Here is a 24,338-nt window from a genome sequence, read left to right on the forward strand (position 1 = left end):
AATCCTTCTAGCTTCAAATTTCTTTTTTAAATAATGAGGTATCAGCTCTTGGGGGCAAATGAGGGGACGGCAGTTTGGCATAAGAGACCTGACCGATTCCTTCCTGTCGGCTGTGAGTCCGCAGGGCTCGCCATGGCTGTGTAAAATCACTTGGTGACACTGGCTTTGAAAATAGGAAATAGAATAGAGATAAGGGGAGAAAAAGGAGGAGGCTCCGGCTTCTGTATATTATTTATAGATTTTAGCATAGAATGAACATGAGCAATTTGTCAGAATGAAGTTATACAGTTTGCCAGAAGCTATCAGTAATGTCATCAGAGCAAAGCATACTTTGGTTGTCAAACTAAGGGCTTCGCTTCTGCCAGTATTAAAATAAAATAAGTAAAAATCCTCAATGCACAGAGAAGGATTTATTACTATTACTTGGCATCGGATGCCAACTCTGGCTCCTGCCTGACGGTCTGGCTGCCCAGGAAAGAAATGTTACCTGGTGTGAAGTGAGGTGCCCCAATTTCATTTAGGACCCAAACCGCTTTCTCATTTCCAGTCCCCTTCACCTTGGATTGCCCCTATTCAGGAGGTCTTACGGGCAAACACTGTTTAAGTTTTAATTTCACTAGATTTTTTTTTAACAATTTAAATTTTATTTAGTTCTGTGGCTTTTTCCTTTTTTTCCCCCCTCGGATGAAAACATATCCACAAAATGATCTCTAATTAAATTACTATTTTATAAAGAGTGAAAACCTAAATTCAGCGGTTTTGTTTTTCTAGGAAAACAAAACAAAACAAAACCATGTACCGGAATGTTCTAATACTAGCTGTGCCCATATCCTTTCACCAAATCATGATTCACCAAATTATTTCATCTCTCTGATCTCTCTGGAGTCAGAGACCAGAGAGAATCAAACCATCTATAAAGTCTCTCTCAGCTCCATAGATTTATAAATTTATAGATATATGTATAGATATATCATCATATATTTAACCATTGCTGCACTCCCTACCATTGCTTAAAAATCCACATAAATAGGGCGCCTGGGTGGCTCAGTTGGTTAAGCGACTGCCTTCGGCTCAGGTCATGATCCTGGAGTCCCGGGATCGAGTCCCGCATCGGGCTCCCTGCTCGGCAGGGAGTCTGCTTCTCCCTCTGACCCTCCTCCCTCTCATGCTCTCTGTCTCTCATTCTCTCTCTCAAATAAATAAATAAAATCTTAAAAAAAAAAATCCACATAAATACATCTGAGCTTTTCCCCCTCCTATCCAAAGGAATTCCCAGATACAAGTATGGCTTTTATCAGCACTTGATTTTTTTTTTTTCATTTCACATTCATTGTGTAAAATATTATGTCTTTCTGAGACAATGAGCTTCCATCCTCCTCAGTCCGTATCTCTGTACAACTAGAAATGTCTGAGATATTCAAGACACTAAACTCCCCCACCAATGCGATGAGAGAAAAAGTGCCTCTCCCACTCCCCCTTTTCTCCTTAACATCTGACTCTGTCACCAGCTTCTTCTATTTAGGGCAGGATCTAGGAATAGAAATGAAATCTTCACATAACTGACAAGGTCTGAAATCTGACTGATTATCTTTTATATGATTTTTTTTCTTATTTCTTCTTCTGATAGCACTTGTCTCTGTGGTTATTTGTTGTAAAAAAAAAAAATGGGAACAATTCAAAGAATGGTGTTATCTTCAGTTACTAATTAATCCACTAAGAAACTTAAAAGCATTCCCTTCTGGGAAAAGGGGATCTTATATAGTTGACAAGAGCCCTTTATGTTCAAAAATGCAGAAGCTAAATCATTGTTGATCTCCAGTAGAGCTGCCATACTTTTAAAGACTCCCTAAAGGCTTTCCATGGAAGACTGCCCAAAGGGGAAGGCCGGTCATGGAGAAAAGTTGAGCTTGATGAATCCCAAATTTGACATTTCCATCCTTAAGAGGAACTGTCATCAAACACGGGCCACAAAGGCGAGCCTCTCATCTGTTCCAACCAAACATGCAGATATTATAGACAAATGACCCAAGATTTATTCTTTTGCCTTCATTTCTCTATGTGCTATTTATATCCTCTGAATAAGGATACACAATCTCTCACCAGGTTTCTTGAACTAAAGGGTAGCTGACCACAATTTTAAATGTTTATCCCCTGGTACAACATTTATGTGTAGACAAGCCTAAGGGTTCTACACAGGAGCTTTGTTTCTGTAGACAAAGGAAGTACATCAAAAGTAAATTATTTGAGAACCAGAGGGGATTTTATTTGAACCCTGGGCCATGAAAGTCCAGTCTCCAGTCATTTAGATAATCATGTTCCACACAAACGTGAAGTGATAATAAGTGACCTTAAATCCATCAGCTAATCCCACAGCTGAAAAAAAAAAAAATCTCAAATATTTTCAATAATGGAACCCTAAACAGTGTTGACACGTAGTAGCAAAACAACCAAAACAGTAAGAAAAAAAGAAGCTCAAGCTCAATGATGCTTTGTCCAAAATTAATAATGGACAATAAAAAAACAGCTATAAAATAAGGTATAATATACTAACATACTTTATACTGTATATAAAATAAGGCAAAATTAATTTTGAAATACCATTTAATTTCTTCTTAAATGTATCAGAGTAATTCTGGAGGTTTTGTTTTTTTTTTTTTTAAGATTTTTTATTTATTTATTTGAGAGAGAGAGAGCACATGAGAGGGGGGAGGGTCAGAGGCAGAAGCAGGCTCCCTGCCGAGCAGGGAGCCCGATGCGGGACTCAATCCAGGGACTCCAGGATCATGACCTGAGCCGAAGGCAGTCGCTTAACCAACTGAGCCACCCAGGCGCCCCTGGAGGTTTTAAAATACATCTGCAAATTATTTGATATCTCCCTTTCAAGAGGTAGAGGTTAATTCCCTTCCTCTTGGGTGAGTGACTTGCTTCCCATACAATATGGCAGAAGTGAAGACAGTGACTTGGAGACTATGTCTTAAAGAACATGTGGCTTCTGCCTACAGTCTGTTGGATCAGTCACTGTGGGAGAAGCCAGCTTCCATGCCGTGAGGACCCCTAAGAAGCCCTGCAGAAAGGTCCATGTGGCACAAAACTGAGGCTTTTTGCCAATGACCAGCATTAACCTGCCAGCCGTGGGAGTCAGCTACTTCGGAAGTAATCCTTCAATGCCAGTCGAGCCTTCAAATATCTGCAGCCTTGGTCAAGATCGTGCCTGAGAGGCCCTAAGCTGAACCTCTAGCTAAGCCAACTCGGGATCTCTGATTCATGGAAAGTGAGTGAGACAATGAATATTTACTGCTTTATGCTGCTAAGTGTTGCAGTAAGTTATGCAACAATAGATAACTAGTATAGAATATCTGAACCATTTCTACCACACAGATAGTATGTTACTATCTCAAACATTATTGAGGTCTCCATTGTCAGTCCCAGCCCTCTAGAATGTACACTGCCTGAAAGCAAAAAATTCCCCTTTTCTTGTGTAGCACTGTACACTTACAGTGAAAAACAATGCATGGCACAGAGTAGGTGCTCAATAAATATTTCTTGAATGTATGAATCATGTGATGAATTCATCATAATCTCTATCAGATAAAGAGTGGAGGATTAAAAAAAAACTTTTTGAAGTATTTCATCAGTAGTAAACTAAACTTCAGCCAAGTGGCTAAATGGTAATAATGTTTATAGTAAAGGTGGGATAACTTTTCTAATGTTAAGATAATTTTATAACATAGAGTATCTATGAAACTATTTGTTGACAAAAGGAAAAGACTGAACTGGTAAAATTCTATAACCACTCCACATAGTGCTAACCAATGAACAAGTATGAGAAGAAAGAGTTCTATAGAAAAACAAATAAAAAAAAAAAAAAGAAAGAAAAACAAAAATCAAAACAATAACCAAACACACACACACACACACACACACACACACACACACACACACACACCCCACCCCTGAATCTAGTGTGGGAGAATGGATGTGATGAACTCTATTGATAACTTGAAAATGCTGAGAGACTGTAACATGAGCACAATGTGGTCAGTCTTCCAAGAGTCAAAATAAATAATACAGTGTTGATTTTCAACACTTACTAAGCTGCTGCTTTCCTGTGTATACTACAGAGCCAGATAGGACTGTTGGTTTTGTTTTCAGCAGCTTTCCTATTTGCATCTAAAGACCCATCTATTCATTCTGGTTATTTTCCCCTTGTGTCCAACTAAATCCTTCTCTACTAAATTGACCCTTCATTCAAGTTATACAATTCCTCTGTGCTCTTCCCTGTCAGTCATTGTGTCATTCTACTTTCTTTGTACTCACTGGACATAAGAGAAACAGTAACTAGGCTGCATTTTAACCATTCAGATCTAAGACAACTTTAAAAAGTCTATGATTACCTTGTTATCAAGTCAACAAGGAATTGAATATCTACCACCAGCTCCTACTGTTCTAGGTCTATAAATAAAATAATGTTTTTAAAAATTAGATAATGTTTTCTAAAATATAATATAATCTACCCCCAAAAAATGTTACAGCAGTAGACAAGATCACCACACTAGTCTTGTGTGAACTGAAGGAATGATATAATAATTCAGCCTCCTAGCTGAGTTGTGTCACAGAGATGGAAGCTATGCAAGGTCAGTGAAATCAGAAATAGGTAAACATTTCAGAAGGAGAAAAGTTCTTGTATGGGTTGTGTGAGCTACAACCAAATTGGCTTACATCTGTCCTGAAGCAAACAACCCTAGAAAATAAACAGAGAAAAAGAATGAACAGAAAAAAGTGATAATGCCTAAATAAACCAGAGACATAAAACCTGACCTAATAATGGAGTTCTGCCTTCCATAGAAAAATAACAGCTGATTCTTTATAAGTTATTGGTGCCCTGGGAAAGAATTAGAATTGCTGAAAGATTATCAAAGCAATCAGAAGAGAAAAGAACAATGCTGGAGGCATCAGGCTCCCTGATTTCAAACTATACTACAAAGCTACAGTAATCAAAACAGTATGTATGATAGTGGCATGAAAACAAATGCAGTGATCAATGGAACAGAATAAAGAGCCAGAAATAAACCAATGCATATAGGTCAATTATGACCAAGGAGCCAAGAATACACGGTGGGGAAAGAACAGCCTCTTCAATAAATGATGTTTGGAAAACTGGGCAGCCACATGCAGTACAATGAAGCTGGGCCACTACCTTCCATCATACACAAAAATTAATTCAAAATGGATTAAAGACTTGAGTATAAGACCTGAAATGGCAGAACTCCTAGAAGAAAACATAGGCAGTAAGCTCCTTGGTATCAGCCTTGACAGTGATTTTTTGGATCTGATACCAAAAGCAAAGGCAACAAAAGCAAAATAAATAAGTAGAACTACATCAAACTAAAAAGCTTCTGCACAGCAAAGGAAACCATCAGCAAATTGGGAACAACCTACTGAATGGGGAAAAAAAAATTTGCAAATCATATATCTGATAAGGGGTTAATATCCAAAATACATAAAGATCTCATACAACTCAATAGCAAAAAACAATCTGATTTTAAAAAGGGCAGAAGAGCTAAACAGACATTTTTGCAAAGAAAACATACAAATGGCCAATGTGTACATGAAAAGATGCTCAACATCACTAATCATCAGGGAAATGCAAATCAAAACCACAGTGAAGTATCTCCTCATACCTGTTAAAATGGCTATTATCAAAAAGACAAGAAAAAAACAAGTATAAGCAAGAATGTAGAGAAAAGGGAACCTTTGTGCACTGTTGGTAGGAATGTAAATTGATGCAGCCACTATAGGAAACCAGGATGGCGGTTCCTCAAAAAATTAAAAATAGAACTACCATATGATCGAGCAATTCCACTTCTTGGCATTTATCCAAAAAAATTTAAACACTAACTCAAAAAGATATATGCACCCTCATGTTCATTGTAGCATTATTTATAATAGCCAAGATATGGAAACACAACCTAAGTGTCTATCAGTGGATGAATGGATAAAGAAAATCACACACACACACACACAGGAATATTATCCAGCCATTAAAAAGAATGAAATCTTAGGGCATCTGAATGGCTTAGTTATGCATCGGTCTTCAGCTCAGGTCGTGATCTCTGGGTCCTGGGATCAGCCTGCGTAGGGATCCCTGCTCAGCAGGGAGTCTGCTTCTCCCTCTTCCTCTACCTGTCCAATCCCCTCCCCACACTCCTGTTCACTCTCTCTCTCAAATAAATAAAATCTTAAAAAGAAAAAAAAAAGAATGAAATCTTAGGGCGCCTGGGTGGCTCAGTCAGTTAAGCAATTGACTCTTGATTTCAGCTCAGGTCAGCTCAGGTTGTGGGATTGAGCCTAGTGTCGGGCTCCATGCTCAGCATTTAATCTGCTTGGGATCCTCCCTCTCCTCTACCTCTGCCCCTCCCCATCTTTCTCACCAAGAAATAAATAAATCTTTAAAAAAAAAAATGAAATCTTGCCATTTGCAGGAACACGAATGGACCCTGAAGGCATTATGCTAAGCTAAGTAAGTCAAACAGAGAAAGACAAATACTATGTGATCTCACTTATATGTGGAATTAAAAAAAAAAAAAAGCTCATAGATACAAAGAACAGACTGGTGATTGCCAGAGGTGGGAGGGAGGGGTGGGCAAAAGGGAAGAAGGGGGTCAGAAGATATACAAAAGGTATAAATTTCCAGTTATAAAATAAATAAGGACTAGGGATATAACATACAGCATGAGCATGGTGACCATAGCTAACAATACTGTATTTCATATTTGAAAGTTGCTGAGAGTAAATTTTAAAAGTTCTCATCACAAGAAAAAAAAGTTTTGTAATTATGTATGGTGACAGATGTTCACTAAACATTGTGGAGATCATTTTGCAATATATACAAATACTGAATTATTATTTTGTATACCTGAAGCTAACTGTACCTCCATTAAAAAAAAAATGAAAGAAATGTTTGGAAGAGGAAACATCAGGGAGGAGATTGAGGGCTGTATTTGTGGGCAGACTGGTTACTGTGATGGGCCCACTCAGGCAACAACCACATTTCTCCTTTGATCAATTATTTTGGAAATTTAAATATAGATAAACATCATGAGCCCAGTACAAATAGCTCTCAAATAATCATAATATTGAGGAAGGGGGAGGAAAATCATGGTAAAAATAAAACAAGATGATAAAATGCAGCATCATAAGTACTCTGAACTTTGCCTCCTGATCTCCCTTCCCCACCCCATGAGTGCTGCCATTCTCCACTCTCCTAGGATCCACATCCCCAACAGCATTGCCCACATGCATGTGCATCAGGTCCTGTGTTGGCTGGGGCATACAGCAGCCAACCAAAGAGATAAAAATCCCCATCTTCTTGGAGTTTGCTCTTTAATGTGGAGGACGCAAACAATAAATAAAATACACAAGGGAAAAAATACATATATATGACAATTCAATGTTAATATCTTTTCATGAAATTTTTTAATGATGGGGAAAGTCTTTGACATTGATATCTACCCTTTCCTCAGATTTATCCTTCCCAAGGAGCCAGGGAGCTGGATCACATCCCAACTCTTTTCAGTCATGGGTTAAGGGCTGCTCCCAGGGGAGTGTTAATTTCTTGGCACAGAGCAGGCTCCTCAGGCCAGAGAAAACCTTCAGGCAAAGGGATGAGGATGCTGGTAGTAGGTCATAGGTCCAGCTTGCTCTGAAATGGTAAGGCTGAGAGAAAAGGGTGGAGCTGAGTTTGCTACAGTTTATAATTATATATCCCACATTATAGGATACATTCCTAACAGGCACTCTACCAACTGGGTCCCTATAGCTCTTCTCTGGCTATGGACTTCCTTACAGAGGAAGGTGTCCATGGAGCTAAGAGGACATGGCCATTTGGAAACCATGGAACCCCTTCTAGACCACGGTCCATGGAATCCCAGAATTCCTGCCTAATAAGAGTAGAACTGTGTCCCCTAACTAAAAATACATTGGAGTCCTAATCCCCAGCACCTCAGAATGTGACCTTATTTAGAAAGTAGGTCTTAACATAGATAACCAAGTTGAAATGATATCATTAGAGTGGGCCCTACTCCACTATAACTAGTATCTTTATAAAAAGGAAAATCTGGACCCAAAGGCAGACACAGATGGAAGGAAGATGATGTAAAGAGATATAAGGAGAGAGCTATAAGCCAAAGGAGAGGTCTCAGTTTCCTCAGAAGGAACAACCCTGTTGACATCCTGAGTTGGACTTCTAGCCACCAGAACTGAGGCAATAAATTTGTGTTGTTTAAGCCACCCAGTTGTGGTACTTTGTTATGGTAGCCCTTAGTTTGGGAAACGAGTACTCTGCCCACATAGCCCCAAGTCTGGGTCAGTGTCTGTGCAGGGCTCTCTCTAGAGTCCATCTACCCATGTGTGTATGGGCCACCAGAGTGCCCTCCCTAGTTCTAAGGTGTAGCAATTTGTAGGGAGGTGTAGATGAAGCTTGCGTGCACACGTTTGCATGAAATCCCTCCAAGTATGAGACAGGACTGGGAGTGGGACAGAAGTGAGCAAACTCTCCAAGACCCCTCCGTGCCAGAGTGGAACTCTGAGGAGCCAAGGACTTCTGCATCCAAACCTGGTCTCCCAGGTTGTTAGAATGATATTTCAGTGTTGGAGAGGTATTTAACCTTTTACAATAAAACAGCAACTGGAAACCACTCTAAACAAGTGTGAAGGACAGTGAATTTTTATAAGACAAAAACTTCGAAACTACCCAAGAAACAGAATTTTGTCAGCTGTCCCAGAAGCCCCTTCTTTGTGCCCTGCCCACCCCCCAAAGTAAACACTATCTTGACTTGTAGAATAATCATTTCCTTCGCTGGTTTTATCACCCAAGCATTCATCACTAAATACTATTTTTTTTAACCTGATAAATCTTTTAATCTATAATCTAGTTTTCCCTTCTTTCTATTCCTTTTCCTTACAATATATCTGTTCAACATTCTAGTCTCAAAGTTGGTGGTTGCATTTTCATGCTACAGTTTAATACATTCCTCTGTCCTCTGCATTTCCTACAAATTGGCAACTGGATCCAGAAGTTTTATTAAACTCAGATTCAGGTGTGACAGTTTTGGAAAGTCTAGTAAGTGTTCTTGTGTTTTTTTCATCAGGAAGACTATCTGGTTTTCATTCTCTTTTATGTTAGCAGCTAGTGATGCTCAATGCCTAGATCTATTCAATAATTGGAATTACAAAATAGTGGCGTTTTACTTTTTATTATGTTATTATTTTTCTTTTACTTATTAAATGAAATAATTTATAAGATAATTCTTCCTCTCATTTATTATTCAGTTACCTAGTGGTATAGTTCGTATGGGTAAGGCAGGATAAATGCTGGATTTTTTTCTCCTTAAGCAGTTTTCAAGATAGTTAAATTGCTATTTTGTTTTGTTTTGGTCAACTTTAGAAGATGACTGATTTATTTATTTTAATCATATCCATTTTCAAAATCATAGATTTAAATCTATTTGATAAGTTTCAATCCATTTCAATGCTTATCCTCATTGAAGCTCAAATTTTTCTACCTTTGATCAGGGAAAATTTCAAATTGGCTCAGTGAGTCCTTTTGACATCATGTCCATGTCATTTAATCCTCAAAACAATTCTATGATGTAGATAATATTTATTATCCCTATTTTACAAGTGCATTTAGTGCAGTTAAATAATTTGCCCAGGGCCACTAGGTAAATGATGGAGTCGGAATTCATATCCAGGCAATCTGTTTACAAGTTTGACCTCTTAATCACCATGATAGTTCTTCATTAACAAAAATATGTCTATCTTTAACTTTACAGTTCTTAACCATGTCAGGTAATATTCTATTATATAATTTTCTGGAGATTTTTAAATATATACTTTTCTATAATTAATTTTTAGGTGAACTTGTTGCAGACTATAGTGCAGTCAGGCAATGAGCATAGAATTACCATTGGCCATTGTCACTGTTAGATGAGGTTTTATTGATGGTCATGGTTTGGTGTTGAGCAAACACAGAGGCAAAGCAGGGTGGTGGGCTCAGCATTATAGTGTAGATTACAGTTAAACAAAATCAATCCCCAGAGATTCCTCTAGCACTGTTAGATTTCAGCCCTTTCTTTTGAAAGCATCTAAATTCTAAATTGGATTCAAATTATAATTCTGTTCTCAATCTTGATTGTGATCTATAACTTAAGAGCAACAGGCAAAGTCAGAAATCATAATAGCAACATACAGATTAAATGGAATCTGTTTTGGGTTCAACTGTATCCCCCCAAAAGATACATTGAAGTCCTAACCACCCTCTCCCCTGCTACTTGTGAATGTGACCTTATTTGGGAATAGGGTCTCTACAGCTGAAATCAAGTTAAGATGAGGTCATTAGTTGGGCCCTAATCCAATATGACTAGTATCCTTATAAGACAAGAAGAGACACAGAGGCAGAGATGCATATGGGGAAGAAGACCATGTAACACCAGAGGCAGAGACTGGAGTGATGGATGCATCAGGAAGCTAAGGAACCACAAGGATTGCCGGCAAACATGAGAATTTAGAAGAGGCCAGGAAACCCTACAGGTTTCAGAGACAGCATAGCCCTGAGGACATTTTGCAGACATTTTGATTTCAGATTTCCAGGCTAAGATCAAAGTAAGTCAATAAATTTCTGTGTTAAGCCACCCAGTGCTTGGTACTTTGTGATGGCAGCCCTAGGAAACTAGTACAAGATCTTTCATGGGTCATCATTTTCCCTTCGAGGAAATCAAAAGCTAGTGAAATAAAAAGATTTGCCAAAGATACCACAGAGCAACCAAGACCAGAAGGCAGATCTTTTGACCTTTTCCTAGTTCTCCATGAATATACTGCTTCTCAATTCAAGCATGAGAATTCATTCATTCACTTACTCCACAAATATTTATCAAACATGTACCAAATGGCACTCATTAATATAGACAAGGATATACAGTGGTCCAGAAAAAGTTTTTTTCCCTCGTGGGTGCTTAGAATCTACTAGGGAAAACAGATAATGACTACTAATAATAGTAGTAATAATGATAATAAAACAACTTCACAAGAATATGTAGAAAATGTAATAATTTAATATTCTGGTTAAGGGGAACAAAACAATAAAGAATGAAAACAAAAAGTTACAATAATCAAATATTCTCACCAAAATGAAGCAAAGTCCAATATTCTTCCACTTGTTTTTACTAATAAATCAAAAGTTAGACACACCGTTATAAATTTATAAAGACTAGCCCAACAGAGGGTGATTTCGACCACCACCTCACCACCCCCAGAGGGCACTTGGCAAAGTCTGGAGACATTTGTGACTGTCATGACTAAGGGGATGCTACAGCCACCTAGCAGGCTGGGCCAGGCATGCTGCTAAACATCCTACAATGCACAGGACAGCCCTGACCACAGAATTATCCACTCAAAATGTCAACAGCATCCTGAGAAACTGACTAGACTAAAATAGAGGCTATTTTCTTAGCTATGCTCCTTAAATTTATCACCAATTCTTTACTAAAAAGGACCTGCTGAGGACTGATATCTGAACCCACTATAAATCCATTACAATTTATTTATGATAGCTCTATAGAAAAAAATGCATGTATTTCTCATTTCATACTCAATAAATCCTTCTGTCTTCCTAATAGATAATTTTGTAACCATTATTTTGTACCAATATCTGGTCTAGGTGAATTCATGACAATAGCTCTCAAGATTCTGGCAAAATCTAATAAATAGCACCCCTTACGGAATGCTGTCTCACCCAGCCCCATCTCTGCTAGAGTACACTATGTATTTCATAGGTATCAGAGAATGATATTTCTATGTTCTCCATCTTTCATCAAGCCAAGTAATTTGCTTCTCATATCAACCTAAACATTATTAATATAGGAGTCTTTAGATTTATTAGGTACCAAGAATTAGCAGTTGAAGCTCAGACAAGCACTTGTGAAGTGACCATCAAGGATCAGATCCCAACAGGATGGGGTGAAAAGCATGCAGGAAATAATCATATGGATATTAAGTTAAGTAGGAAATGAGTAACGCATTCGGTACAGGAACATACACAGAAGCAAAACCAGAGCAGTTGGAACTTACAAATTTATCCTAGCTGAGCAGAATAATCAAGAAATTAAAAGGTTACTAAAAATAGATGATTCCAAATCCAATATAGAAATGACAGGGCATAATGAAGCACATTCAAGAGCAAAAAGAGCAAGACGCCAATTCAGACTGGCTGGTCTAGAGCCAGGGATTCCAGCTTGGGGTAAGGAACCATGGACTTAGGCACCAGGCCCCTGTTAAGGTTGCCAAGCAGAGGTGTGAGGCAGAGAAATGTGATCATGGAAGTCTAGAACAAACGATTTTAAGCAGAAAGATAAGAAGATGCAGTCAAAAATGATCAAATAATCTAGACTTTTTAAGGACCCCTAATGAGCAGATCATGATTGTAATTGCATTACCATATTCATCTAATGAAGCTTCAGAATCAGAAAAATTAAACAAAGATTGACTTTCAAAATAAGCCTTTGATTTATAAAGTGATGATAATTATGACTAGTAATAATAATAAGTAAAACATATTCTTCTTCAGGAACAAGACATTATTTTCTCATTTAGCCCTCACACTAATCTTATGAGGTAGGAACTATCAATAACTCCAATTTACAGGTAAAAAAAAAAAAAAATGGGTATTAAACAGGTCAAGTAATTAGGCCAAGGTTCTGTAGGTAATAAGTAGCAGACAAAGGTTCTAATCTAAATCTTTCTGACTCTAAAGGCTTGTTGTTTTCTCCTTTTGTCATTAACTACATATTTTGAGAAACTAATACATATACCTATAAAAAAACAACTCATGAGCTATAAATGGGTTCTTTTCCCCAGTCCTCACTTCAAAAAGAACCACTATTACCGGTTTTTGATATGTTCTTCTAGAAAGTCCATAAAGCAACTCTTGCTCAGTCTTTTTATCTCTAACAGGTATGGTAGCACCAAGCACACAGTATTCTGTACCTCATAAAACTATTTTTCTTAACCACGACACTATATTGTTTATTTCCAAATGTTAAGCTCTTCTGATGATAGGTAGATGAATGAATTTACCCCCCTCCCCCCCACAAAAAAAAAAAATCACATGTAAAGAACATTGTCAAGAAAAGGCAATCTACAAGATAACCAACATTTTGGAATGGTTTAAGTATGACCATGATAGTTAACAATGATCTCTATGGTTCCTTTAAGCCTTATCATGATGATTCAGTGCAGTAATTATCGAAGTGTGGTTGGGGGACCCATTATGGTCCCCAAGACTTTCTCAGGCACTCTACAAGGTCAAAGTTATGTTCATGATAAAACTCAGATGTTATCTGTCTTTTTTGCACTGGAGTTTTCCAGAGGCTGCAAGATGTGTGATATTGCAACACACTGAATGCAGAAGTAGGTATGAGAACTCAGCTATCCTCTGTTAAACCAGATACTGAAGACATTTGCAAAAACGTAAAACAATGCCATTCTTCACATAAATTCTTTTTGTTTGGTGTCGTTTTTTATTAAAGAACGTTATTTCAGTTAACATTATTGCTACTTTTAATGAATTATAAGTTAATATTTCACAAGTTTCTTAGTTTTAATTTCTATTTGGGGCAAATACTGGTAGATAATACCAAACATAAACCCACATAAGAATTGGGCGGGGCTGATAATTTTTAAGAGTATAAAGAGACCCTAAGTTTAAGAACTACTGATTTGGTAATTTAGAGACCTGCTTATTATCTTGTAAATAACATATAAACCTGACTCTACTTATAGAAAAATGATCTGAAGGTGGAAGTTACAAGGCAAGAGTAAGAAGCAAGAGAGAAGTCATAAGAGGAACGACAGTCCCCTAACTGCTAAGAGTGGACCAAGAATATACTGTCATCTAAAAATAGATTTTTAAAGCCACTTAAAAACTAAGTGAACTTTTTTTTCTTATTTTAAAATTAGAGAGGAGCAGGATTAGCAGGGAAGCAGTTCAATATTTAATAATCTATGGTAAGGGCGCCTGGGTGGCTCAGTTGGTTAAGCGACTGCCTTCGCTCAGGTCATGATCCTGGAGTCCCGGGATCGAGTCCCGCATCAGGCTCCCTGCTCGGCGGGGAGCCTGCTTCTCCCTCTGACCCTCCCCCCTCTCATGTGCTCTCTCTCTCTCATTCTCTCTCTCAAATAAATAAATAAAATCTTTAAAAAAAAATAATAATAATAATCTATGGTAAAATATTTTATAGGTGACATAGAGGTAAAACCACAGAACCCAGCTATCCCAAGGAGAGAAAGCCTCCTAAGATTTCTCAGAAAAGCAGCATTTGATGCCAGATGTCAGCACAGTGGAAGGACTTTCACAGTCTCTTCAAATTCCTTATAAACAGAATTTGATAATATGATTAGACTGAAAACTTTAGGAAACGATTTCCAAAAATAAGATGGATTTTTTTTTCAGGTTTTCAAAATTGCAGCTATTAATTCTTGCTGAGATGAAGTATACCCTCAAAAGGCCGGATTGGTGAACCAATCTGTACACAGGTCTTAAATGACTGCACGAAGACAAAGATAAACTGAGGCCAGCACCACAAAATGGGGAGGACGCAAGTTTGTCTTCTCGGGCTCCCATCTTCCCCTCTTTTCCTCCACCTTGACAACCTTCCTCCCCCTTTTCCTTCCATTTCTGCCCAGAGTTCACTTCACTGCTTTATCTCTCAGTGTTCTTGGCTTTCTTGACATGAGTCAGGGCTCTGGCTTGACCATCAGGGAGTTATGGGGCGTCTCCTCTCCGAGCCCCAATTTACCAGGTTAAAAACAAGTATAATTAAAATGTGCTAAGAGAGTAGAACTTAAATGTTCTCACTGAGGAGAAAAAGGATATATACATGAAGTGATGGATGTGTGAATTCACTACATCCTTTCATAAAGTACACATATATCAAATTACCATGATGTGCACTTTATCTTACAATCTTAGATGTCGATTACACCCCAGTAAAGCTGAAATTTCTAAAAAATTATTTATTTAAAAATGGGGATGATGATAATGCCTACCACACAATGTTATTAGCTGTAACCCTCTTCATAAATTATACAGCTCCAAACAAAACTGGCATATTATTATTATTAATCCCCTAAAATTCCCATCAGTGTAGAATATTCATAGTAGGCATTCCCCAGACTAGATGCAGGTGTTAGAGATGGCCCTGATACCCTGCATGTCCTGAAAGTGAGCCACGTTAGAAGTCTGTAGCTTCGGGTCAGCGGGTGGATTAATACCGGGCTTGCGACAGACTTCCTCTCCTTTCTTCCTACTACCTCTCCTTCAATACCCCTGATCACAACTCAAGATTAAGGGGAACCAACCCTTAATTTCAATGGATCCTCTTATTCTTATATGACTGTCCCTGAACTTTGGCCTCCCTTCCCTTTTACAACATTGATTATCTTACCCACCCTCCGTTGGGATCCACAGCCCTCCAACCTCATGCTTGTTTCCTTGGTTCTGAGGGCTGAAGCACGTGGGTGAGGATGGAGGAGACAGGGTGTGGGTCCAAACACATAAGCAAGACTTTGGCTTGAGGATATAGGGGAATGCCATAGAAGGCAAAGGAATCCCAAAAACTCTGTGAGTAAATGCAGTTAGATTTGGTAATGATGATGATAGAAAGGAATGATAGGCTTTACAGGGAACATTCTGGACGATTACAAATACACTGAAGCAAGAAATCAAAAGCCTGTCTTTCTGTAAAAATATAATAGTAATTAAAGCAATTTATGTAACTTGATAAACATTTATGCTTAATGACCATGCACCTCTGTGACAACTGTTTACATTGCTAGCTGTGTGAGCTCACCTTTATTGTTCTCTTTGACAATACAGCACACAGCAGCATCTGGGTGTTCAGGGTTACCATGAAGCATGGTCATCAGTTCCCTGTCCCGAGCAAGACCCACAAAGGCCGTAAAACACCAGCTGAGCCCACTGAGCGGCCACAGACGCAGCCCCCTTTTACCTTGTGCGCGTGCGCGTGCGTGCGTGCACCTTCTCTGCGTCTTCTATCTCTCCCTTTTATTGACCCGCTTCGCTTTAAAGAAGGGCAAAGGCGGGCGAGTCTTCAATACGTGCCCGCAGTAACTGCGTCAAAAGTCGTGATTTAAGAGTTATTTTAATGGCAGCAGCAAACTAAAACATTCAAACGAAAAGGTCCTTGTGTGATTTTTAGCTAAAAAGGAATCTAGAGAGGCTGTCCTGATACTTTTATTTTTTTCCCAATCTTTCATGCTATTGAAGTAAATGACTAATTGGCACAAGTTAAGCCTTATCTCTTTTTGGAGGGTACATTCCAACAATGACCTTACTACTTTTTTTTTTTTTTTTAATTTTTTTTTTTTTTTTATTTGAGACAGAGAGAATGAGAGACAGAGAGCATGAGAGGGAGGAGGGTCAGAGGGAGAAGCAGACTCCCTGCCGAGCAGGGAGCCCGATGTGGGACTCGATCCCTGGACTCCAGGATCATGACCTGAGCCGAAGGCAGTCGCTTAACCAACTGAGCCACCCAGGCGCCCCGACCTTACTACTTTTTGTAAATCATCTTCCAGGAAAAAAAAAAAAATCAGTGATGAGAAAGATTTTTCCCCCTAATAATTTATGTGACAAGTTAAGAGCCAGGGGGAAATACAAAAATAAATAAAATCCAGTCCTGATTTTAAAAGCACTACAACATAGGACAAGGGTCAGGCAGCTGTGGGTACTGTGATGTGACATAAGGAGATGTATGGCCTTTACCTATGTAACAATGCACTAGGAGAAGCTGCAGAACAAAAGGTTTTGTATTTTCATTAGGGCTTTAGGTTAAAAAACAGAAGAGGAGGGCAAGACATGCTTATTTTACACTATGTTACCAAAATTTACTGAACAGAGTTAGCAATAACCAATGATCATTTTTTAAGGAGCAAATCCTATATTAAGAAGCTAATCCGTTACATCAAAAACTAATGATGTAATGTATGGTGATTAACATAACATAATAAAATAAAATTTGAAAAAAAAGAAGCTAATCCATGAAACAATAGTTTTTGTTTCATTGTGTGCATTTATTTGCTAATGTGGTTTTAGTTTTTAAATAATACATTGTTTTCTCAGCCATAAGTTTCCTGATGCCATTTTCTGGTACAGTGGATTTACTTTTATATGACATTTAGATGACAGCAATAAATCGGCGCGGTACACGTGAATTATAGAACATTCTTTTGGAAATAATTAGAAAAGTAGATACTGTGAGTTAGGAATAGGAAAAAAAAAAATAGGTAAAGCAGCAGCTGAGGTTTTTGTAATAAAGCTTTGTGCCAATCATGAAAGTAACATGACAGCATTTGGGAATGCAGACTGATACAACTGCTGCATGTTGGGAGGGCCATGGAGATTCAGATACACTGGCAAGTAGTTACTACGGGCAGAGCTGAGACTATGCAATGTTGTGTCCTGGTAGCAGTGAGGTTGGGATTTGGGAAACTGAGATGTGCTTGATTCTATCAAACATCTTTTTAAAAAATTTTTAAAAGATCTTATCTATTTATTTTTCAGAGGGAGAGAGAGAGACAGAGCACAAGCAGGGTAGGCAGAGGGAGAAGTAGGCTTCCCGCTGAGCAAGGAGCCCAATGTGGGACTCAATCCCAGGACCCTGGGGTCATGTCCTGAACCAAAGGCAGATTCTTAACCGAATGAGCCACCCAGGCATCCCTCCATCAAACATCTTAGTGAAGGTTTCTCTGAAACCTTTTCGAGGCCTGCACCTGGTAGGGCCGTGCTGGAACCTAAGGTACCAGTGTCAACAGCTCTGGGTGATGAGCCAGAGAGGCACTGAACATGTGGATGAAGGAACAGAGAGGGGAAAAAAACCACCCTTGGGATCTCTTTTGTTACAAAGTAAAATGAATTTATTTAAGCTAGAAAAGGAGGAAAGATAGTCTCTGGCTATAGTATTTGCCAAGGAATGGTTTATTACTCATTATTATTAGTTTAACATGTATAAGATGCCACCAAAAACATTTTTATCTAGTAAACTCTTTTATTTATTCAATGTAAAATACACATAAAGGACTTTGTCAAGGCTAAATACATTTTTTTTTGTCACACAAATGTTGTTACTTAATTGGACCTGCTTTGTACAGAATTAATCTTGCTTTATCCAGAAAAGCCACTTCGGGCCTCTCTTATAAAGATGGCCAGCACAGATATTCCAGTTTTAACAGACAGTGGCGACAATGTGTCCGTCCACTACCTAAGCTGAAAGCAGAATGTTGATACTTGGCTTCTTTACTAGTATTAAGATTATAAAAAGATATACACACACACATTATGTATATGTATATATATATACATACACACACACATACAGGAAACCATTATCTAAACATTCTATAGTTACAGTGATCTTCTTAACAAAAGCCAACTTTTGTTTTACCTTTTTCCTACAACACATTAAAATATATAAATACATATGTCCGTAAAAACAGAGCCATGACTTCCTCACAAAAGCTCCTAATATCACTCTTGTAAAAAGTAGAATATACCACCTCCCATGCTCTCCCTCTTTCTTCCCAGGGAAATCTCCTCTCTTTTAAGGATGTTGGTGATACACTTGTGTTGTCAGCCGGCTCGGGAGCACCCAAACTAGCAGCTCTTGCGATGATTGAATTTGCCACCGCATTTGGAAAACATCTCGATAGCATCACAATCTCCTGAGAAACTTTGCCAACTGCCCCAACTGTAGTTATCCAACGATAGTGACCTTACAACACTTGCAGAAGTCTGTACTGTTTTTGTGCTGATTAAACCTTCAAATTTGATCGTCACTAGCTAGAGTTCGTGGAATGTAGGGTTCTAAGGACAGAATATATTGAAGCATGGTCCCAGTCTCCCAAATCTATTTTGTTTTCCTATAAGACATTAAGTTTCTTAACTGTGAATTCTTTACTCCAGTATTTTCTGGAACTTAGGTCTAGGATGAACTTTAGGTCAAAAGAAGCACAACCTGCTAGTGTGATCAAAACCTAACAGAACTACAATGATCTAAGAGTGAGCCCCATAGTCACGGGACCTGCCTAAGCTAAGATCCAGGGGCAGGGGAAAACCGCTCCCCCTGAAAATACATTTTAAAAGAAGAGTGGGAGACAAAAATAAAGTGGCATTTTTAATATATTCTGTGTTCAATGTACTAATTTTCATTGTTTTTAAATGAAGTAAATGGGCCAGACATGGAATACAATTTTCTCATGATGACTAAATGTTGTTCACTTGAAATATATAAAAATTAATGTTTTCACACATAACACAATAATTTAGAGTAATGAATTCATTTCAAAATTACTGTGTCTCCTTAATACTAAGAACTGGCAATAAAGTTTGGCTAATCCAGGACTCCTACTGGGTTTAGCTAATGTGGTACATTCACCTTGGTGTGTTCTTCCAGACAGATCTCTTCCCTGATAGGGGAAAAATTTCCTTATGATCTGGAGGCCAGGGGCCACATCTTATGCATCTACAGAGATGATGCCCATATTACATGGTGCAAAGTGTTACACAATTCTTAAAAAAAACTTTGCTAAATGAATTTTCTTTATTTTTAATAAGAAAAATCATTCAAAAATCTTCCGTGCTATCACTATCCCATTTCACAGATTGGGAAACAGGCTCAAAGAGGCTGAGTAACTAATACAAGATCCCATAGTAAGAGTTGAGCCAGAATTCACACAGAGGCAGGGTAATTCCAAAGCCTGTGCTCTTAATGACTTCATTATATGCCTGCGTCTTAGTGGTTTGTTCAATTAAAAATATGTTGAGCACCTGCTGGGTGCCAAACTCCATTCCAGATGTCGGAGAGACAACAGCAACCAGACAGACCAGGCCTGGGCTCTCACAGGGCTTACATTCTACTGCGGTGAGTCTGAAAGTATATGTGGAGAAGGGGTAAGGAGAGAAGGAGAAAGAAAAAGACGAGTGGAATGCCCGCTCACTCAGTTAACTCTAGGTTTAACAGTTTAAGGAAGTGCCACTGTTTCCCAAAGTAGCTGTACCATTCTGCAATCTACCAACAAAGTATGTGGGTTCCAATTTCTCTGCATCCTCCACAACGACTGTTACTATCTGACTTTTGTTTTTATTATAGCCACGATGAGCCTCATTTTCTATTTCTGCCCTAATTAACTTCTAAAAAACAACTATTGGATGATGTCACAAATCAACCAGATGAAGAAAAAAAAGGGGGCGCCTGGGTGGCTCAGCCGGTTAAGCATCTGCCTTTGGCTCAGGTCATGATCCCGGGTTCCTGGGTTCAAGCCCCACGTCTGGCTCCCTGCTCAGTGGGAGGTCTGCACGCTCCCCTCCCCAACACTAGTGCGTACTCTCTCTCTCTCTCAAATAAATAAATAAATAAAATCTTAAAGAAAGAAAGAAAGAGAAAAGAAAGAGCGAGCCCCAGTTAATCTTCACTCCTCTGCGGCTCTATGGGGACACTGGCTGCCCAGGCCCTCAGTGTCCAGGACACCCTCCAGCTATTTGGAGGAAGTTTCCCAGATGGTATTTCAATGATCAGTCAGGCTACTTTTCATTGCAAGACACAGATCTTCCTCCCTGCTGTGTCCGTGAAAAAACAGGTAAAACACTTAACTGTTATGCAGTCAACAGAAAGCCAACTGAGAGGTATGTGTTTATTTTCTTTCTTTTCTCCAAATTTACACCTTACAAGGGTCATATCTCATTAAGACAAAATCACCAGAGCATTAGATCTTTACCAGGAAAGAAGAACAAAAATTACTTCTCCTTAAGTGACTTAAATTGATTTGGGGGTCATTTTTAAATTAAACAAATGTAAAATAATATTTTTTTATATTGGGGATATATTTTTACATCTTAAATGCAATTTTTACTTTTTAAAAGACATGTTCCAAATCTTAGGAATATTTCTTTTAAAACGTGGCCTAAAACAAATAAACGATGTAAAAAGTAAGTGGTCCATCCATGCAGCAATCAGGTTACATACAGTACAAAATGTAACTGCAGTAAACAAACCCCAGCAGAGCCACCTCAGCCAATATCCATTCCTAAACATTGCTACAGGCAAAACTGTGGATCTGCTGTAGGAACAAGGAATCCACTATACATTTGGACTTCCCCATTTTTCTTTGTTATGATTAAAGAACTGCCTTTACCTTGATAAAAACAACAAGCGTATTTGTATCAAATGTTAAGAAAGGAGTAAAGTGGGATTAAAACCATGGCTTCATGCCATATTAACTATGAAAGAACATGAGTAAGATGTAACTGAGAAGTTCGTACCTGAAGAATTCTTTAGATAGTAGTTTTATAAAATTCTTGTTTCACAGTTTTTCACTTACTGCTTTGATCTTCTATTTTTTTCTCATTAGGAACTCCCACTGACTCCAATTTAAATAAATACTGTTTGTTTTGAGATCGGCTTCCATGGGAAGGCACTTATAATGCACTCAGTACAGCAGAGTTCTTCCACGGTTCCTTTTTCTCAAAGTATCTCACATTCTTGTTCCAACATTTGTGACTTTCAACATAATACTATATTAAAATCATTCTGGAAATAACTTGTATCTTTCATCTGAAGATCTCACAAAACTTCGTTTTGTTAATACAACACCTCCCTGCCCCATCCCTTCCGAGAGCCACTGAAATACAAAGTGTTAACTTTCATTTGCGGAGAAGGTTAAGATAAGAAAGTTAAGAATTTTTTTGTGTAGTAAAAGACCTTTAAGATGATCTCTAGGCCGTGAGCTCTCAAAATGTGATCCTCAGACAACCTGCAAATTTATTAGAAATGCAAATTCTCAGGCCCCACCTGGATCTATTGAACCAGAAACTTGAGGATTGAGCCCAGACAATTAGTTTTACCAAGCCCTCCAGCAATTCTCATCCAGGCTAAAGTTTGATAACCACAGATTCAGTCCAAGCCATTTATTTTATAATTGAGGCATCTAAGCCTAAAATTGTTAGTGTCAAAATTAGAATTGGATTCCAAATCTCTTGCAGACTTCAAAGGCGTGAAACACATCAACGCAAATCTCAACTCCTTTTCCCCTTGACACTACTTGGTTAGCTACATCTAGTTGAGACACAGGTTCCAAACAAAGCTAGTTTAGGAAAGGGAACCCCATGATAATTGTTTTCAAAATCCCGCCCCAATTCCCTGTATTCATTCTCCATATCTCAACTTTCATAATTTGTTGTATAGTAAACAGAGTATTGAATTTGGACACTGGAGAATTCAGGTCTAGTTGTCTCTACCACTAACAGCTAAGTGCCTTTAGACAAATCACTTCTCTTCTCTTCTGCTTGCATCTCTATAAAAATAAGAGAGTTGCTTGTATAAAATTGTATTAGAATTTAAGATTCTCTATAGCTCAGAAATTTCAAGATTCTCTGACCGCGAGTTTTGTTTTGTTTTGTTTTTTCTTAAATTTACCTCTACACCCAACATGGGGCTCGAACTCACAACCCTGAGATCAAGAGTCCCATGCTCTACTGACTGAGCCAGCCAAGCACCCCTCTGACCATGTCTTCTAAATAAATGTTCTCATTGTCACCATGCCAAATGGAAAAAAAATCCATTCTCTGGTGACTGATCAGAAAATCCAAATTCCCAAGGTTTTGATTTCACTGTTCCTCCATCCTCCATCTTTAAAATAGCAAATGTGCTACTATTGTTCAAATGCCAAACTATGATTTTATGGTCATCAAAGCGAATTTAAAGAAAGAATTATAAAACCAAACAAAAGAAAAAGACTGACCAACAACACTGGATATTTTAACTGTCCCAAGAATGGAAATTTAACATGCACAGAAGTTCTATCTGAATTAATATTTGCATAGTTCACTTTGTGGATTAACCATAGGTCAAAAATAGCAAGAACATTTTTTTTAAATATTTAAAGTAAAAAGTGTTATAATATAGGTTAAAACAGTGGCAAGGCAGTTACTTTCCAGTTTGCTCGAGTGACATATGTTTATAAGACATGGCTTTTAATACATAGGTGCTATTATACATCTATGCAAAACAGCTTGTAATTAAATTAAAGTGTAACAGTCCAGAAAGTGAACCCACCTAGACTGCCAAAAAGTCACAGCACCAGTGAGAGACAGCTATATGGTCCCAGACTGCAATTATGTCGACCTCTGATCATACTTTCAAAACAAGACTCTGTATAGGACATTGACATCCGGAGTGCTGATGTATTTCTTAGACTTCATATCAAGGAGACAACATCATTAATAAATCCCACACAGTGTCTCTCCATCTCTTCTTAGGATTCTCTAATAATTGCTATTTAATAGGAAGAGGTCACTTTCCAAGAAAAGACCAAAGAGAGTTGCTTTATGAAGACCCTCTTTCTACCCGTCAGCAAGTCATTGTATCCTAACTTCGACACAAGACTAAAGTCATAAATTCATTCTGGATTTTTAATTTCTGTGGAAGAATGCTTTTTTAAGGATAAGAAACTTAACAGTTAGACACAGAAATAGAGATGTTTTGAGCTCCTAAATTAAACTTGAAAGTATGTGAGAAAAAGGAAGAGAAGAGAAAATAACATTACTTCAGGAAATTTCACAAGTTGTTTCATTAAAACAAGCTACAGCAATTTATAGAGAAGAAAAACTGTGAAATCAGTATCACTAAGGATTAAATTAACTTCTTTTGTTAATAACCACACAAAACTACTTCTACATTTTATTTTCTATAAAGAAAGAAAACAAGAAGTACAAAAGGAGTTTAATTCACTTAGTGACTTCATCTAAAGATAGTGGACATTAAGGAAATAAAAGCACAATATTTTAATGGTGACATTACATATATTAGTTAAGCAAAGAAAACTAGTTAGAAAGAAAATGGCAGAAAATTTAATTAAGTAATTTTTTAGGATAGGAATATTATATGCATATTATATGCTTTTGAAAGATGTTTCTTAAATAGAAAAACAAGGGAATGAACTGGGTACTTATTTAAAAATCCATTAAAACATACCCTAACTGGGGGGTGCCCAGGTGGCTCAGTTGGTTAAGCGTCCGACTCTTGATCTCAGTTCAAGTCCTGGATCTCAGGGTTGTGAGATCAAGTCCCGCATCGGAAGATTCTCTCTCCATCTCCCTCTGCCCCTCCCTCCTCCCCCCTCTCAAAAACTACACACACACACACACACACACACACACACACCCTAAGTGGACCTTGTGCATATACACTGTATATCAAAATATTCTATATCAT

At 38.0% G+C, this 24,338-nt stretch overlaps 1 protein-coding gene and 1 long non-coding RNA gene across 2 annotated transcripts in view; both read right to left on the reverse strand.

Moving 5' to 3' along the window:
* Positions 1–24,338, reverse strand: part of CNKSR3 (CNKSR family member 3) — a 123,746-nt gene that overhangs the window by 89,913 nt on the left and 9,495 nt on the right. The window lies entirely within an intron of this gene.
* On the reverse strand, positions 16,327–20,455 carry LOC145723148 (uncharacterized). Its single transcript, XR_014148011.1, has 3 exons — positions 19,015–20,455; positions 16,622–18,910; positions 16,327–16,405 (listed from the first exon to the last, which is right to left on the reverse strand). It is a non-coding gene; the product is annotated as an uncharacterized LOC145723148 (long non-coding RNA).

This window comes from Leptonychotes weddellii, chromosome 8 (assembly GCF_054177405.1).
Source record: "Leptonychotes weddellii isolate Sample4059 chromosome 8, ASM5417740v2, whole genome shotgun sequence".
NCBI classification, from domain to species: Eukaryota; Metazoa; Chordata; class Mammalia; order Carnivora; family Phocidae; genus Leptonychotes; species Leptonychotes weddellii.